Source organism: Quercus suber, unplaced genomic scaffold, assembly GCF_002906115.3.
Source record: "Quercus suber isolate HL8 unplaced genomic scaffold, Cork oak 2.0 scaffold_15, whole genome shotgun sequence".
NCBI classification, from domain to species: domain Eukaryota; kingdom Viridiplantae; phylum Streptophyta; class Magnoliopsida; order Fagales; family Fagaceae; genus Quercus; species Quercus suber.
The window spans coordinates 576,413-588,768 of NW_027069480.1; the positions used below are offsets into that span (position 1 = coordinate 576,413).

The 12,356-nt window shown below is 35.5% G+C and overlaps 2 long non-coding RNA genes across 2 annotated transcripts; one reads left to right on the plus strand and one right to left on the minus strand.

The window, feature by feature from the left end:
* The first annotated feature begins 3,757 nt into the window (after window positions 1-3,757).
* LOC136071095 (uncharacterized) lies at window positions 3,758-4,330 on the plus strand. The gene is made up of 2 exons (XR_010632414.1): window positions 3,758-3,926; window positions 4,059-4,330. It is a non-coding gene; the product is annotated as an uncharacterized LOC136071095 (long non-coding RNA).
* A 3,516-nt stretch (window positions 4,331-7,846) lies between these two features.
* On the minus strand, window positions 7,847-9,296 carry LOC136070910 (uncharacterized). The gene is made up of 4 exons (XR_010632198.1): window positions 9,086-9,296; window positions 8,630-8,934; window positions 8,099-8,161; window positions 7,847-7,996 (listed from the first exon to the last, which is right to left on the minus strand). It is a non-coding gene; the product is annotated as an uncharacterized LOC136070910 (long non-coding RNA).
* Window positions 9,297-12,356: the final 3,060 nt, after the last annotated feature.

A 12,356-nucleotide genomic window follows, 5' to 3' on the forward strand; every position in this document is an offset into this window, starting at 1 on the left:
AAAAATTAATAATTTGCATATATTATAATTTAATATTACCACATTTTCCAATCACAAAATACCTAGAGGTGTGATGAAAAAATTATTTCACCCACAAATCCATAATTCTCATCACACCTCTAGGTATTTTATGATTAGAAAATGTAGTAATATCAAATTATAATAGATGCAAATTATTAATTTTTTCCCTAAAAAAATAGAAGAGCCTCTGAGCATGCGCTTACGCGCGTGCTCGGAGGCTAGTAGATAGATAATGGGCGATGTGGAAATTAAAACATAATAATAATATGAATTTGCTCAATAAACTTGCACCCAAATGGGAAAAGACACAATACAACCCTTTTTCCTCTCTTTTGTGTGTGTGTGTGTTTGTTTCTAAAAATAAAATAAAAAAGGGAAGTGACATGGTAGAATGTTCACGGGTTAACTAATTGTGCAAGAATACATTTTTGACATTAATATTGATCATATTTCACTTGAAATTAAAACTTACCACAATTTTTTAGTTGGAGCTACACAAAATTGAATACATTCAAGATTGAATTCAATTTCCACTTCAAAATGAATATATTCCTTGTATCTATATTTTCAAATTTTCATAAAGCACGATCAATACCAATTTAACAATCAAATAGATAGTAGAAATTTAAAAAAAAATATATATATATACATATATATATGAGCTATCCTCCAATTGTATAATGATTATGAGGCTACTAATCCTCAATTTTATTAAATACAGGAAAACAAAAAAGTTGAACAAAAAATTACTTTTGGGTCAAACCCTTGCTTAAGCTTCAATTCATTTTTCAATCATACAAATACTTAGAAGGCCAAGCAAACACCATTTGCTACAAATTTTATAAGAAAAACACACACACACACACACACACACACACACACACACACACACACACACACACACACACACACACACACACACACACACACACACACTCTCAGTGTAGTTTAGTAATTTTAATATATACGAGTCGAGTTTGCATAATACTCACACCCGACCCGAACCCGCTACGTGTTGGTTTATTAAAACCCAAACTCGCCCTTAATGTTTCACGGGTCGAGTAAAACCCACCCCATTAGGGTCAAGTACCCGTGGATTAGGTAAATATTGCCATCCCCAACCCTACCATCCATTTCTGTCAATAATTATTATCATTGTCTATTCCTAAACTTTAATGGAGGATGACATTAATCTGATTCTTAATAGTTATATGATTTGTTGATATCATATTTTGTCCTACACAAAATTTTGATAGAGGTTTTAACCCTAAATTAAAGGATTTCATGGTTTTAATGGTTAAATCTCATTCTTTTTATTGGTTTTCATAAATTTTCATGCAATTGGCTAAATTTAATTGAGTTTTAATTGAAATCTAACTATGATTGGATTAATTATTTACTTTCAATTTTATATTTAAGCCCATAAAATTCTGTGTAATTTGATTGCTCATGGGTGAATATCAAATTTGAATTAGGTGAGATATCTCTTAATTAAAGAAATTACTCACTTTGCATTTTAACTATGAAAAAAGTATATAATTTTCTATGTAATGCGTGCTAAATTTATAGTACGATTTTCATGGAAAACTGTTACCATTTTGGGACTTTTTAATCAAGCATGCTATTGAGGCTTGAGCATCTATTTGATTAAGGATTTTAATTGATTTTTGCAAATTATGTGTCAAGTTTTTATCCTGGTCTAATTACTTTGTCATATTTGGTCCTTTATTTTTATCAAGTCATACATGTGATTTTTTCTATAGAAAAAAGGTTATACATGTGAATTATTTAGAAGTCAAGTTAATTTCTATTAATTAATGGGCATGATATAGTTCCTTAAGTGCATTGTAGTCCAAGTTTTAATCTATGCACAGGTAAATTGTAGGAACACAAATAAATTCACAACTTTTATCATAACTTGTCACGTAGCAAGTTGTAACAAAAATTGTGCATTTATTTGCGTTTCTATCATTTTCTGAAGCAAAAACCTCCTCTGCTTCATTACCCGAAAATCCCAGCCCTCTGGCAGTGATTTGATTTCCTGTGAACAACCTCACTGCAAACTCCCAAAATTTGCTACTTCAATCCCTCCAAAAGCTTCTTCGGCCCAACCTGAAACAATTAAACCTAAGCCCAACCCCAAGCCACAAGCACAAATTTTTAAAATTACAAATCAACCTCAAAACTTTCCAAAATCATAGGGTTGTGTTTTGCAATTTATCCAAATTATAAAGCTAAAACTTTAAAACGAAAAAGAACATTCACGAAGAGTTTTGGGCGGAACAGATTTGAGCAAAAGAAGAGAAGAAAAAAACCACCGCCGGACGCCGGAGCTCGTCTCAGTCGCCGAAAAAACCTATCGGTGGGCCTCTCTCTTTCTGATTTTGCAAGTTATTTTTTCTTAACATGTTTTCAGATATGTTTCTAAGGCTTTTGATAATTGTTTGTATTTACTTTCTACATCAAAAAATTAATATATATATCATGATGTATTCACAAATATTTTGTTGTCAATTTAGTTAAATTAATCTGCGTATTTCCAATAGTTGAAAAGTTGATGAATTATTCGTATAGATAGCATTCTTGTAGATATGGAAGTTTTATATTTTTTGTGTCGTGTATTACTGATACTGTTGTTGGGGTTCTTCAATGATAGGGCTAGCCACTATGATCAAGATTGTTTATTTGAAGTGTATTAATCTTAAATTTTTATTTATATTTATGAAGGATGATAAAGTTTAATAATAATAAAAAAACTTGAAAATACTGATCATATTGGTGGTGGGTACCATTTCCTTATAACACAAAAGCCCCATAATGTAGTATTTTTTGTTGTTGTGTTGTTGTGAAGTATGGAAAATAGAGGCTAGGATGCACGGATACTCCGTTTTGCTCAAAATACCTGTATCTGATAACTTTTCATACCTTGATAGTGAGAGAGAGCCGAAACTTGTAAGAGTTTTTATTTAAATTTACCTTGATAGTGAGAGAGAGCCGAAACTTGTAAGAGTTTTTATTTAAATTTTATATATGGTTTCAATATTGAACACTTATCTAATTATCTATTTATTATCCTTTTGGATCTTAGTTTATATTCTAAACATCATTTAATGGCCATGAAGTCGCTTTATTATCCATTATTGCTATTAAATTGATATATGCTTAACAATATATGAAAAATAAATGCTTAACAATGTGTAAAAATATAATTAAAATATTTAATAAGTAATTAATACACATATCTCCGCCGTATCGTATCCTAGTTTTTCAGAGAATTGTCGTATCGTATTATACCCATAAACATACCTGTACTTGTGCATCTTAGAATAGAGCTTGGGCCTTGGTTCGATAGCAAGTGCCTTGTATCCAAAAATGACGGGGATTTCGACTTTGGAATGACCTTTGTAAAAAATAATTGGAGGTAGATTGCCTACTAATCACCTCTCTTTAAACCCTATAAAATAGTTTTGTGCATTGGGTACAATCTTTTTTTATTGAGAAGTATGGATTAACAGTGTAATGCAAGATTTCTGTGATGTTTTCTTATTGAAATGAGTATATGAATAGGGTGGCTTGATGTGGTTGCAGTTTAGTTTAGGGTGATGGATGGTTATTAAGCAAAGTTGCTTGTTTGTTTCATCTTTTTAAACTCTTAAACTAAATTCTGTGTGTTAATCCGGAGTAACTTCACTTTGGTGTCAGGTATAATATTGAGGATGGAACACAGAAAGTCCAGCTGAAAAGCAGACTTCACCTTCTGCCACATCCCCACCACCTATCACTTCATGTCGAAGAAGAAGAATGAGCAAGCCACATTCCTGGAGGATGTGAAGGACCACATCGATGAGTTCATCAATGCATCTATGGATGAACACAAATCTTGCTTTAAGAAGACTATCCAAAAGGTTTTTATTTTTACCCCTTTCAACTGCATCCTCCTTGCGTTACCCGTCTTTGCTTGTTACTTATTGTTTAGTTGAAATTCAATTCAACTGTTTGTGTTTGTTGCTGATCATGTAGTTGAAATTCAATTTCAGATGTTTGGAATGTCAAAGATTGTTGCAGAGAGAAGTTCTGAAACTAAGGAAGTTGTAAGCACTCTGCCCTTCAAACAACAGTCTCAGATTAGAATCTCTCCCCTCTGTTGATAGCTTGCTGCTTGGTTTTAGAAATAAGATTTTGGTAAGGATAACAAGTTGTGCCATATGTGACTGTTAAAATCTTAATCTGAATATCATTCTTGGATATTATGTAGAAGTTCCATAAACAACAGACACTGTTCATGAGCATTATGCGGTTTTGCTACTCAGGTCTTGTTTAGTGACTGCTCCTACTAATGTTGAATCTAGTGGGAATCAGTTTGTTGTTGAAGCTATTAACCCTCTCTGAAGCATATTTGCCTAATCTCTCTAGGAAATGTTAGTGATGGTTTTCATCTCATGGGAGATCATCTAAAAGCTCTTGTACTTCTAAAATATGTTGACTTCTCCACGTCTATGATGATGGCTATGTGCCGAAAGGGCCTCTGAAAGGCACTTCCATACACATTAATTGGAAAGACTAGTATGAAATTGTGAAAGATCTCGCAAACCTTCCACGTCTATTATAGTTTTATACAAAGAATAAAGCTTGGCTCTAAACATGTTTGAAACCTTAGACTCCAACTACTCACTAATAGAAAGATGACACGTCTTCTATCATATGAAATGCACATAACCACCTCGGCTGCAGCTGATCATGCTTTCTTTTTTTTTTTTTTTTTTTTTTTTTTAAAATCTAAAATTCTCCTTTATATATATATATATATATATATATAGGAGATGAGAAAATGCAGAAAAATGGTAGAAAAAATGTTTTCCATAACTTTTTAGAAACACAACTAAACACTTGAAAAATTTTTTGACAGTGTTTTAGGAATGAAACTAAACACAAACCAAGTTTAATTGTTGTTATATTAAATATACATGAGTTGTCAACTGCCGACTGTGCTGATACCAGCAGCGACGGTGGTTTGTGTCCAGATGATTACCGACAACTTTCACATATTAAGCCAACATGAAAGTGACTGTATATCAATGAAAATTTGGATTTGAGAAAGAAACGTGTTTATTTTTTCCTCTCTCTCTCTCTTAAACGTCATGAGTTTGAAGAAGACAATGACTTTTCGGTCATGAAATTTTTGGAGGGTAGGTTGGATGTGTGTCAATCGCTGCTATACATATTTGTTGTTAGTAAAGAAGAGTAGCTGCCGCTCTACAAATGGCATAGTCTTGTCCATCCCAACCCAAACCAAGTACGGTTTGAATGAAAGGTGAAACAGCCAAGTTTATTAAACAGATATGCATGCATCTCCATCCAAGTAAAGCTTCCATATCAGCCACTATTTTTTTTATTTAAATTTCATATCCAAAGAAAAGTAGACGTTGAAATTCTAGTACTAGGCCCTTATATAAGATGGTAGGTACAACTAACCCTCTCCCTCTCCCTCAATTGGAATGTAAAAAATGATTTGCTGGTGTGTTCATTTTTCTTGCACCACTTATAATTGTGTTATCACGTGGGCCGTGGGGTCACCTGGGCAGGCTTGCCACTGTTCAAACCTGCAACTCCCTAATTTTTTACAACTAGAACCTCAAGTTCTTCTATGCATCAGAATATAGTACTTGTCCCTAAAAACATCAAACTGGAAATATTCACTTTCATAGCTCACACATATGTACCCATAAACTGGGCCTTTTGGGTGTGTGTGAGTTGAAAATTTACCTGTTCCAAATGCAAATTTAAATTTTTATATACTTTCCATATTCTGAGAAAAGAAAAGATAAGAAAGAAACCAGGAAAATATAAATAAGATTTAACAAAAAATGAAAAAAGAGGGGCATCCGGAGGTACAATCCTTTATTAAAAGAGGAATCAGTTCAGCAATGAGATTCAAAGATAGCACGTAAACATTGTTCAAAGCTGTTCCTTGTGGGATGGGATTGGAAGTTAGAAGGAACATCCAAGAAAAATAGTCAACCTATTGCAGATGCATATTTAAAAACATTCTCTATTTTTCCATATATTTGAAAAATATAAAGAGAATACAAGAAGCTATGGGGAAGAGTATGAGTATGCTCCACCACATGAACAATGAAGGGATCACTCTATTTAACATAAACACAACGAATATCATCCCTCTCGTACTGTGAAGGCAATTTGTAGTTGGATTTAGGGGATTCAGTGTAACCAAGTTATTACTATTTTTTTTTTCTTTTCTGCGGAAAAAAAAGAAAAAAAAAAAAAGAAAAAAAAAAAGAAAAAAAAAAGCTTTCACATTACCAGACTTGAAAATGAAAACAGAGACAATGAACATGATAGAAAAAATTAATTGAATTCTGAGTCTAACATCTTGATCTAAATTGCATTTTCACTAGAAATTGTGGATTGACATTGACTAGTTCAGCTCTACAAATTCCCTAACTAAATAACAGCCTCCTGCTTCAGTCTAAACACTACATTATTGAACACATTTCTTGCCAATTTTCTCTTTCGTGTAATTATTATTAACTCAAAATCACTTTGAACTAATAACTTATTTTTTCCCTTGGGGTCCTGCTGGTTTGATAACACACAACACGCACCTTCATTCCATGTGTTTGTGTATCAATGTGTTGGATGGAGCAGCAATAAGTGGAGCAGACTCAGCTGGTTTGGTTTTGGGTAGTCTTCTGTCCTTGCTGCTTTGACTTGGTTCTCAGGCATGCATGGCATCCATTTTAAAAATCTGGTATGCCACTTGACGTGTGATGAATACTCAGCTACCAATTTGAAAAACATTGATGATTTATCCTCTAATAGTCGCATTGGAGTATCAAACTCTGCAACTCGGCCTGCAAAATTATCAAAACAAGTTTCATGAGCAAAGAACATGTGTGCATTTCCCCCAACCTTAAATGCCAACCAGAAACAGAAAACAGAAGCCACAGAAAAATCAGGTAGTGGAAATTAATATTAAGATAATTCAGAATCATGCCCTGTCAGACCCAATTCCAAAGGGTTTCAAGGAGTTCAGATTTTCTTTTAGTTTCCTGTGTCAATTTGGGAAATAAACAATTGATCATGTATCTACAGTAATAGGAGCAATAATAGCTGCATCCAGTGCAAAAAAGGACAGTCAAATCATTGGAAGGCCATAAGCACATGAAAAACTTTCTGAAATTAATCTCCCGTCAAAACTCATATTATTGAAGTTACTTTTAGTTATCTGAATAAAATCTCTTATACATGGATTATGATTGAATAAAGTGAACCAGACCACCAATAAGGCTATCACAATCTGGGCGGTGGACTTGGTGGGGCATAATCTACAGCAATATGCCTAAATTTGCTTTACATTCATATGTATGGATAGTTCAAAAAAATTTCTATAGGAAAACCCTCTTACAACCAAATTGGAAGATCGTAGTATAAAATGAAACAAATGTAATGGATACAGTTTTTAATGATCTTGTAACACTTCCAAGTATGCACCCTTTTCCAGCCACATTTTCCATATAACATTCTTAACCCTTCCTTAACAGATACATCTACCAATGGGATGTATAAAAACCATGATGAAAACTGAACATTTAGATATATAACCTAACCTATATGAAATACCACTTGAGTTCATTAGTACTAATCACAAATGTCACACTGAGGCTAGACCTATATGTCGCAATGAATTAATAAGTTCAGAGTTAAACTTTACATACCATCACTGAGTACCAGAACTAGATCGCTGTCAATAACAGTTGGAATACGGTGTGCAATTGTGCATACAGTACAATTCTTAAACTCAGTTCGAAGAATCTTCTGGATGAGATTGTCAGTGGCTGAATCAACTGATGCTGTTGCTTCATCAAGCACCAGTATCCTTGCCTGCTTAAGCAAAGCCCGACCAAGGACACAAGTTGCCGCTGACCCACGCTCCAGTTATCTCCATTTTCAAGCACTGCAAAACAAAGTACAGCCGATCAATCACACATAACTCCAAAGCTTAGTGAAACAGAGAAATTTACAACATAATTATAGTAGGTGATATCTTGCCACATACCCGGTGCATCAAGTTTTTGCTCCTTAGCACGATTATCTCTCCAAGTTGAGACTTATCAAGTGCCTGTGCCAAATCAAAATACACCAATAGTCAGGGGCATATTATCATACATAATCACTATTTATTTTAAATTATTTTATAATCTATTATAATTTTTGGTTCTTATATAAACTTGGTCTTACACAATGTGCATTTGCGGGTTTGAGTCCAGGAATCAGCCTCTCCCAAATAAAATTGTGGGTAAGGCTGCTTATCAATCACCTCTCCCAGACCCCGCAAAATTGGGAGCTTTGTGCACTGAGTACGACCTTTATTTTGAAATATTTTCTTTTGTTTACATATGATTCTTGAATAAGCTGTGCTTCACAGATGAATGAAACAATATAAACTTCAACAAAAAAAAAAAAAAAAAAAGCACAACGGAATTTTCTTGATTACCAAACTTCTTAGAACCTTTCTGAAATTCAGAGGTGAAAAAAGAAAAAGGAAAAAAAAAAAAAAAAAAGGAAGTGAATTAAAGTCGATACTAACCTGCCAAATTTCATGATCTGAATGCTCTTCAAGGGGATCAAGATTGTTCCTAATGGTACCTTCAAATAAGGTAGGATCCTGAGGTATGATACTCAGACGACTACGAAGATCATGGAGGCCAATTTTTGAAATATCAATGTTGTCTATAATGATCCTCCCACCTCTGGTTCAATTAATCGAAACAAAGCCTGGATCAAAGTAGATTTACCACTTCCAGTACGCCCAACAATTCCAATCTTCTTTCCACCAGGAAATTTACAGGTTACATCATGAAGAACCACAGGCAGATTCTCCTTATAACGAACCTACATAGGGAAAAGGGGGTGGGGGGGAGAGAGGAGAGAGAGGAAGGAATAAAAAAGGGAAAACATCAGCAACAAAGTTCAAATGCCAAGAAACCTTTATCGTCAATTTTGAAAAAGCACAAGCATGTCAAGGTCAAACTGAACTGCAAACCTTTAAGTCATTCATTTCAATTGTTCCATTCTCAGGCCATGAGGATGGAGGTCGAGAGTCCTCAATAATCGCTGGGCTTCTCCTGGAATTTGGCTGTACTGATAAATCCTTTCTATGGAAATAATTTTGTTTTCAAGCTTGCAAAAGCTAAGTATCCATCGCGATAGGCGTGCATTCAAATTAAGGCCATATGTCACAGCAAGTCCTGCCATGCCTACAGAGAAGAAGCAACCATGCTTAGCAAAAGTAATTATCAAAAATTAAGGCATTTGATCAGGTACCTACTTTGGAACTTCCATCTCACATTTTACTCTTCCATTATTATTTTCAAAAATCAAGTAATTTTTTCATCAGTTGCCTCCCAACAACCAAAAATATATGACGAACACAAATCAGTAATCTTAAGCTACCATACATGTGCACAAAGAACATTTTGTGACTTAAAAAGCATTGAAGTGGCATGCCGAAAACACAAGTCAACACAACTGAATAAATTAGAAAAGGAAAAGGAAAAGGAAATATCATGTGCAAAGTTAGTTTTTGACAATGAGGGCTCTCAATAGGTGGGCGTGTAAAGTCCGATGGTAAAAATACCACATTGCGGAAATTAATAGTCCATTACACCAACTACCAGCAGTTTTTTCTGTCTGGAGTGTATGCTTACACTTTTGCAGAAGGTAGAAGATTCAAAGGAAAAGAGATGAAGCATCGCATTATTTTATTAAATGAAAAAGAAATACAAGATACAAACAGAGGCTCAGACAGACATGTTTTAAAGCTAAGGCTACAAATAGAGGCCCAGACGAGCCTGACCTAAAGCTAACTAGAGGGAATGGGGCAAAGGCAGGCCTGTTTCAAGGCTACCAACAACTCCTGGGCCGGTGTGGTGGTGCCGGCGACAAGAGAGGAGCAGACGCATGGGCGCCTGGCAGCCCCTCCTCATGACGTTCCCTTGATTCTCTCCTAACCCCACTGCGGTTGGCCGTTGGAGATGGCAACACCCGAGAACCAAACATGACGTAATCTTGCGCGTCTCCTCCGGCAGGAATGCACCCTGGAGAAGAGCGTTATGTACTTTAGGGACCTCTCTTAGCCGCTTTGCACGGCACAATCCGGTGACGCCCAAATTTTGCCACGCCAGAAGTCTGACGCGGACTATTGCCCGCAGCGGCTCTCGGTCGAGGGAGAGGGCCTTTAGCCTGTAAGCCTTCACTCCCATTTGGGGCTGTCCCATTTCTCCAAACTCTTATCACAAGTCTGACAGGGTTATTGAAGGAGCTCGGAAAGTTGGGTTATTTATATATATATATATATATATATATATTTTTTTTTTTTTTTGGTGGCACATCCTCGTTAACCTTCCGTAAACTAGTTATTTAGGAACGATCGTCCGTTGCGCCTGTTAGTGCACAAATTCTTCCCACAGACGGCGCTAATTGTAAGGACTCAATTTGGATTGGACCCAAAAAAATGTTGGGTTTCTTGCCCAACAAGCCCAAACAATACATTCTTAGAGAGTGGGATGAAGAATTAGACCCTAACAGACAGGCAACTCTAAAAACAGAAATTCCAACCATTGGAGGTCGAGGCATCCAGGCAGCTCCTTAAGGTCGCTCCTCGGCACTGATCCGGGGAGCTTCCTCCCTTTCCCTTTTTCTCTTTTCTTCTTTTTTCTTCCTCTCCCCTCCCCCCCCCCCTTTTCTGTTCTGTTTGGTTCTTCTTATATAGCCCCCTCTCCTTTTTCTCTTTCTTCCATCTGTTGATCATCCATGTGCTTTCCTTCTGACCAGCCATCCCATCAACTGTACTATCAGTACTCAAGTGATTCACAGTGACCAAGGTTATCTAGTCTAGGAGTCACATCTCCATTAATGTGGCCAGGGGGTTAGGTGAGCGCATTTATTGTGGAGGTGACAACCTCTCCTAAACTAGTTTTCCCTCCCCCACCACTTGGGGTTAGTCTTGGTCTGCCGAGGACAGGGATATCCTCGGCGGGGATTCTAAGAGCTTAGGTCTTCATACATCGTCTTCGTACAATTCTTCTTCCTCAGCATGGGCCCTGGGCCAGATGTGAAGTGGGCCAAGGTTACCAGGCCCACAGGCCCCACAAGTAATATTTTGTTAATGTTTGCCATTTTAATACTTTTATTTTGTCAATCTCTTATTCAACGATAAGAAATTTTACTAGTTGAGTTAATTGGAACCCATAATACTAAGACTTTTTAATAGGCCTAAGATCCTCCTAAGATCCATCTTTGAATATGTAAGAGAGCTTTTATCTGTTGTGCTCCTAATAGGATGGAAAACTTTAGTTTTATTTTTTATTTTTTATTTTTATTTTTTTGCTTAGATATTAGGGTGAGCTAATTTAATCATAATTTGGGTAATTTGTTGTTGATTAATCCTGATTTACTAAACCCTTTTGGGCCAAAACAGCAACTAGGGATTCTGCTAAAGTTCGTTAACGAGCATTAAATGAAGTTGGCATGCTTCTTATGGGTAAATGTGGTCAGGCCAAATTTTAAGTCACATAGAGCAGCTCAGGTATCCTTGTGGGTGTAACTAGCCAGCACTATTTAGGGTCAAACTAAAGTATCTTGGTGGCTAGGATTTATATTTAACAGAAAAACTAGCTCGCAAATCACAACCTATTTCTCTTGACTAGTGGATTACTAATGGGTCCCAATAGTACCAGGTCAGGCGGTGGGTCATGAGTTATTTAGTGATGTTTTTAAATTTACTAACCCTTTTTAATCCAAATGAATTGCATAAATATAAGACATTTATATTTTACTTATTAATTAATATTAAAATGCATCAGCAGAAACACATCACACACTTTTTTTTTTTTTTTTTTATTTTATAAAGATGTCATTCATCTCTATTTCTATAAAATTAGGAAGATACATCAAGATGGTGTTGGATGAAAGATGGAATTTTTTCCATCCAAACTACCATCTCCAAAATACATTATTTATATCTACCATCTTCGAAAACTTCATCACACAATTAAGTACATATAAAGATAAGAAATATCATGAATTTGTTATTTTATTCCATAACGTGGTATATTATTGTTCATAATCAAGCTACATTTTTAGTAACTTTGTTTTTTATGAGATAATTTTTGGCGCCTTCTGCAATTTTTGCTACTAGGTCAGTAGTGACATAGGAGGTATTTGCAACGGCTCTTCCTTGACATCATACTCAATTGTGCTTTTGATTATGCATGAATCATTGTCCTTCTCTATGATTTCGAAGTGAACACAAA